This window comes from Camellia sinensis, chromosome 7 (genome assembly GCF_055761805.1).
Source record: "Camellia sinensis isolate YWXY chromosome 7, ASM5576180v1, whole genome shotgun sequence".
NCBI lineage: Eukaryota > Viridiplantae > Streptophyta > Magnoliopsida > Ericales > Theaceae > Camellia > Camellia sinensis.
Window position 1 is genome coordinate 112,492,232 of NC_138967.1, and position 6,315 is coordinate 112,498,546.

General features: G+C 34.3%; 1 long non-coding RNA gene across 1 annotated transcript; it reads left to right on the forward strand.

Moving 5' to 3' along the window:
* The first annotated feature begins 1,533 nt into the window (after window positions 1-1,533).
* LOC145795262 (uncharacterized) lies at window positions 1,534-4,114 on the forward strand. The gene is made up of 3 exons (XR_014335868.1): window positions 1,534-1,630; window positions 3,702-3,747; window positions 3,839-4,114. It is a non-coding gene; the product is annotated as an uncharacterized LOC145795262 (long non-coding RNA).
* The last annotated feature ends 2,201 nt before the right edge of the window (window positions 4,115-6,315 follow it).

Genomic DNA, 6,315 nt, shown 5'->3' on the forward strand with positions numbered 1-6,315 from the left:
CTCATAGACTTCATGAACTTGCCCAATCTTCTGTCCCAACTGCCACAAATATAGTAATTGCACCAGTAATGGAAACATTATCTTCTCAGATAACGAGTCAGGAATTCTAAATTTGTTACAGCCATCTCATCATGTTACTGCAGGAAAATTTCAGATAATTGTAATTTAGGCCCTTTTTTTTTCCGGAAAGACCATGGCTGAAATGGATGAAAAAAGAAGGAACATCATACAAGTGAACAACCTTCACATTGATAATAAGATACTATTTGAAAAACATTGTCGATGGTCACCTCTTGGTGGTGATTGCCTTGTTGAAGAAATATTATAGAATATTGTGGTAAAGTCAAACCCTAATATGTTGGTAAATGTTGCATTATGGGAATAGGATGTATTATTTGGATTTCAAACTATTTCATAGTTAAATATGGAGCTTGAGCATAAATGGGATAGACTCACTGTATTGGCAAATGTTTGATACATTTTTAATCAGATTTTCTTTGGATAAAAATCTTTTGATGACAGAATTCGACTAAAGAATGTGTTGTAAAATTACAGTTGTGGTGAGCTGTGGCGTGTGGTGTAGTCGTATGATTATATCTTCTCGATGATTTTTCTTTGTCTTTATCTTATACCTGCTGCTATAGTCCTATGCTATGATCATTCCCAAAGATAGAAATGTAAGTGGCCTGTAAGTGGCCTTGCAGCTTCATGTGCATATGAACTATGGTGTTTGGCTCTGATAAGCTTTTGTTATACACAACTTATGCTGGATGCCATGCATCTCCAAAACAGCATGAATGTCTAGAAGTAACTTCAAAGTATTATGTAGTAGTTAAGGCTTATATCAAGGATTTAAAAGGAAAAAATTGATTGCGTTTATCCCAATAATAACAATTTCTTAGCAATTTATCTTAATCCAGTAAGTTTCCACAAAGAACAATCAAGGTTTTTAAAAGAGGGTACTAGTAAAGCAGACTTCCTTTATGATGCCTTGAAATTGAAATTATATGAACTTTTAAGGCTCTAATGTTCAGCAAGCAACCATCCATACAAAATTGCCCCGTCGCAATAGTCATGTACAATAGTAGCTCTTTGTGGCAGCTGCAGCTGTGGCAGCTTTGTGCATTGTAACAGCTCTTTGTCCTGCTCTTTGTTGCATCATTGGGGCAGCATCAGCTTGTATTTGGTTCTTTGTGCATTGTGGCAACAACTTGCTGTAGCAGCAGCTTCATGTTGCAACAGCAACTTGTTGGTTCTTAATATTTTTCTCTTCTTTTCTCTTCTTTTCTGCAACAGCAGCTTCTTTTCTTGTTGGTTCTTAATGTTTTTGTTGATAATTTCATGACTTGTAATGTGGTTCTAATATTAGACTATTAGGTTATCTTATAATTTCACGAATTGTCATGCATTTTAAATTTTTGGTTCTAGTTGCTTACAATTCATTTGTTACATACAAAGACTACACGGATGCCACATGGGCAAGCCAATAAGAGGAGGTCGACGACTTCACTGTCAGAGGCAAACCCGATTGAAGTCCCAGCTCACATGTCAACAGCTCCATTTCCTATGGATGCATCTGCAGGTTTATCTCCTGTGAATGCATCTCCATCTTTGCAAACAGCTGATATTGGTAAGTGTTTCATCCTTTGTATAGAACAATTTGATTTTTGCTCTTGAAACTGTAATCAATGTTGAGTAGTTACTTCATGCTTTCTCTTTTTGGAGTGATTATGATCAAAAATTTGTTAGTATTGAAGTATGACTCTGTGTATATAGTAGCAGCAACCTATATATTTAATATTTTCTTTTGGTTTTCAAGTATATGAGTGTGTAGTGAAATATATATATATATATATATATATATATATTGTGGTGCAAAATGTGTATTCTAATTGAATGTCCGTAGAGCCTTAGTTGGCAATAATAAGTAGGAGACTTAAGGTATCCTCTGGGTGTTATTGTGAAGGAACTTTTTTACCTTACAATTATTCTCCTTCTGATTAAAGGCAAAATACTAAAAGGATCAAAAAAAGGAAAAAAGAAGAAAAAAAAAAAAGAGAGGATAGAAGACAGTCACTTTAAAAAGAGGATATTATAAACTGACAGTCCCTTTAATTGCTTGACACCTTGAAGTTCAAAGAGCTGTAACACAGACTATAGGTTAAAAGCTATATTCTTCCCATCTAGCTTATGTATTCTTTCCATTGTTTATCAACTTGTACTATATTCTTTCCATCTAGCTTATGTATTTGTAATTTAAAAAACAAAGTATAGGTTAAAAGCTCATTTTCTTTTTTCAACTCAGTAGGGTACAAACAAAAATTGAATTCAAGGTTGGCTTCTTTAAAAGGATAGAAGAAATCATATTATCCTAGACATAGTAATCTTATAATCATGAACATGAAATAATTGCAAGCTTGAATAAAGGCATATACATTTCATGATGCATTAAAGTTGAGAGTTCTTAAAATCTGCAGCAACCTATATACATTCTATGATACATAGTCAAACCCGATTGATTTCATTCGGATTTAGGTACATAGTTGGATGGTTGGGGGGCATAGGTTAAGGTGCCTTATTTTCAGTACATGACTTGGTATCAAATTAATCAAAAATCAGATTTGTGGGAAGTTTCGGTAGGTAGTTCCAGGTTGATGATCTGGGGCTCTGTTTTATGAATGACTGCTGATAGGTAGTTGGTCTGTGCTATGAGGAGATTGGTATTTTTGGATGGATAATAGTGAAGGTATACTTGGTTAGACTATGCTATGATTTGTCAAACGTGTAAATAATATTTCAGAATAACTCCATTATTGGTTTCTGGTTAGGCAACTTTAGTCCACCTGCCCCTTTTCTTTTGTGCCTAAAGTTAGCTCTTTTTTCTTTGGATTAGATTTGCCTTTGGTATCCCCTAATTTATTTCCACTTTTCCACACCCACACTTCTCCTCACAATGATCATGATCATCCTCCTACTTTTGTTTTTTGTGTTTTCATTTTTTTATGTTTCATCTCAAGTTATAATTAGAATTGGTTGGTGCCATTTGTCTTCATTAGTTTATGAGTAAAATGCTATTTAATAGGAGATAGGTTCTCTCTAGTTAGTGATTTGATTGGAAAAAGATTATTAAGTTTTGGTAGATTTATTTTGGAGCTTATCTTGGTTATTCAAATCATTTATTTTGTATGAGCTCATCTCAAGATTTATAAATGGCATTACTGTACTTTTATATATTATCGTTAAATTTTTTATTTGATAATTTTTTATCTATTATCATTACATGACCTTTGTCTGTGGTTAAGTGACTATCACTATATGATTTCAATGTAACAAACTCATCTCTTGTTGCAGGGACCGATTGTTTTATGTGGTTTAAGAAATGGAGCAATTTGTTTTCTTCAAGTTCATGTCTTGGAATAATTATTTATTTTTAAATGCAGATGACAACACTCTTCTGGCTATTAATTTGTTTTCTGCATGTTCATGTCTGATGATGAGTTAACTGCTGAAATCTTTTAACACATAGAGTTTTCCCATATTTAAGGGCACGAATAAAATGTTTGCACAACCCTGTTCCTTCTCCAGAGCATTGTTGCCCTGTAGTCATAGTTCATATTCAGCTATCTTAAGATATTTGGTCCATTTTTTCCATGAGAATTGATTATTCAATCAAAGTGGTTATTCTTTTTCTATTGAAGCAGGAGATGAAGAGTTGGTATGATGAGAAAAAGTCCGACGGTATCTTTGGTAAGACTAGAATAGTCTCTATAAATATAAATATTTAGTTTATTCATATGCTACTGCAGTTTCTGAATTAATTTGTGTTTTTATTTTTCAGGTTAGAAATTTCTTGGAGAGATGCAAAATATGGTCAAAGAATTAAAGAACTTAGTTTTTTGAAAGTTTTTTTCATTTTTTAATATATGTAAGCATAGTTAATTTTTTTTTTAATTCCTTTGTATATATTTTTGAATATTTAATTTTCATTTATGAAATATATGACGTTATTCCATTTAATATGTGGCTATGATTCAAAGTATAGATATAGTGTGTATTACATTCTTCAAATGTGCATACAAAAATAATATTGATTATTTTTCAAATATGTCGAACCCTTTTTTTATCACAGATTTTATTAGTTATTAATCACACTTAAAAGATGTGATTTAAATGTTTTTAATCACACTTAAAAGGCGTGATCTAAATATTTTTAATCACACTTATAAGGTGTGATTTAAATTTTATTAATCACATTTAAAAGATGTGATCTAAATATTTTTAATCACACTTAAAAGGTGTAATCTAAATATTATTAATCACACTTAAAAGATGTGATTTAAATATTTTTAATCACACTTAAAAGGCGTGATCTAAATATTTTTAATCACACTTATAAGGTGTGATCTAAATGTTATTAATCACACTTAAAAGATGTGATCTAAATATTTTTAATCTCACTTAAAATGTGTGATCTAAATGTTATTAATCACACTTAAAAGATGTGATCTATATATTTTTAATCACACTTAAAAGGTGTGATCTAAATGTTATTAATCACACTTAAAAGGTGTGATCTAAATGTTATTAATCACACTTAAAAAGTGTGATTAAAAATGACCCCTTTTAATCACACTCCCAAAGATCACACTTTAATAAAAATTAAAATGTGTGATTAAATAACATACATCACACAAAAAAAGTGTGATCTTTATCTGTTTTTGTAGTAGTGAGGAATCCCTACTTCAAAAATCGGAGCTCAAGGGAAGAAGATGAAGAAACTCAACATGCTCCAAAACTCAATATTCTTGGATCAAAGTGTAGCCCTCGACGATCAACCCAACTTTTACAAAGGCCGAAGGGAAAGGAAGCACTCTAACTAGATCAAACCCTAGAGAGAAGGGAGTTTCTAGAGAGAGGAACTCTCAAAATCTCTTTTTAGAAAGTAAGAGAATGTAAAAAGTGAATTTAAAACGCCTAGCTACCAACTGATATACGACATTCCCGCTCGAGCGGAGAACACAACGCTCGAGCGTCAAGAACAAAAAACTAGGTACGCTCGAGCGCAAGAAGGCCCGCTCGAGCGCCAAGACACAAGAATAAAATACATCCGCTCGAGCGCGAAAACCAGTCTGCTCGAGCGTGGATTTCCCCCTCCCAGAACTTACACCAAAAAGTACTGCCCGCTCGAGCGCCAGAGTACCCGCTCAAGCGTAAAGAAACCCGCTCGAGCATGAAAAACATGCTTGCAGAAGTTCTGCAAAACACCAAAATACTGGGAACGTGTAATCTCCGCTCGAGCGCAAGAAGATCCGCTCGAGCAGACCTCCTAAAAACTGGGCAACAAAGAATTGAAACCAAAGCCTAACCAACCTGTAACAACTCTGCCCAATACATCCTAAAACTTAATTAAGCGGAATTAAAGGACGACAACAAGATAGATACAACTACCAACTTCATGAAACCGAGTCCGGAATACAACAGAACAGTAAAGGGATAACCGGGATCGCTATAACCTCCCCCCCTTAAAGAATTTCATCCCCGAAATTAAACACAAGCTTTTCAAAAACAGGTTTTCTCCATTCTCAACAATATTACAACATAATATTAAACAATCCGGCCCATTACCGGTCCATCCCATCTCTTTCAAGAGGCATTTCACATTACACATAACAGCCTGCATTATCAACAGGCATTCCTTTGAAAATTACCAGTTTTAACCTGTTTCCCATAATTTCTTAACACATGCAACATTAATATTATGCTTGCATTTCCACAATATACTTAACATACGCAATGTTAAAACAAACTTCCATTAACCAAAACATTCACAATGTTTTACAACTTAAGACATATATAATGCTCTTAAAGTTCAACGATATTACAAAATTACCAATGCATGGTTACACATCAACAAACAAGTCCGGATATTTCTCGCGGACTTCCAACTCACGTTCCCAAGTGGCTTCCTCCACTCCATGATGTTTCAACAAAACCTTTACTAAAGGAATGGTCTTGCCTCGCAAGACTTGATCCCGCCTATCCAAGACCCGAACTAGTCTCTCCTCATACGAGGCATCCTCATCTACCTCCAAGTCGGTCCAATCTAACACATGGGACGGATCCGGCTCATACTTCCGAAGCATACTCACATGAAACATGTCATGCACTCCGGACAACTGCGGTGGTAAAGCTAAACGATAAGCGACCTCCCCAATCCTCTCAAGGATCTCAAAGGGATCGATAAACCGAGGGGATAACTTCCCACTCTTCCCAAACCTCATCAAACCTCGCCTAGGTGATATTTTCAAGAAGACA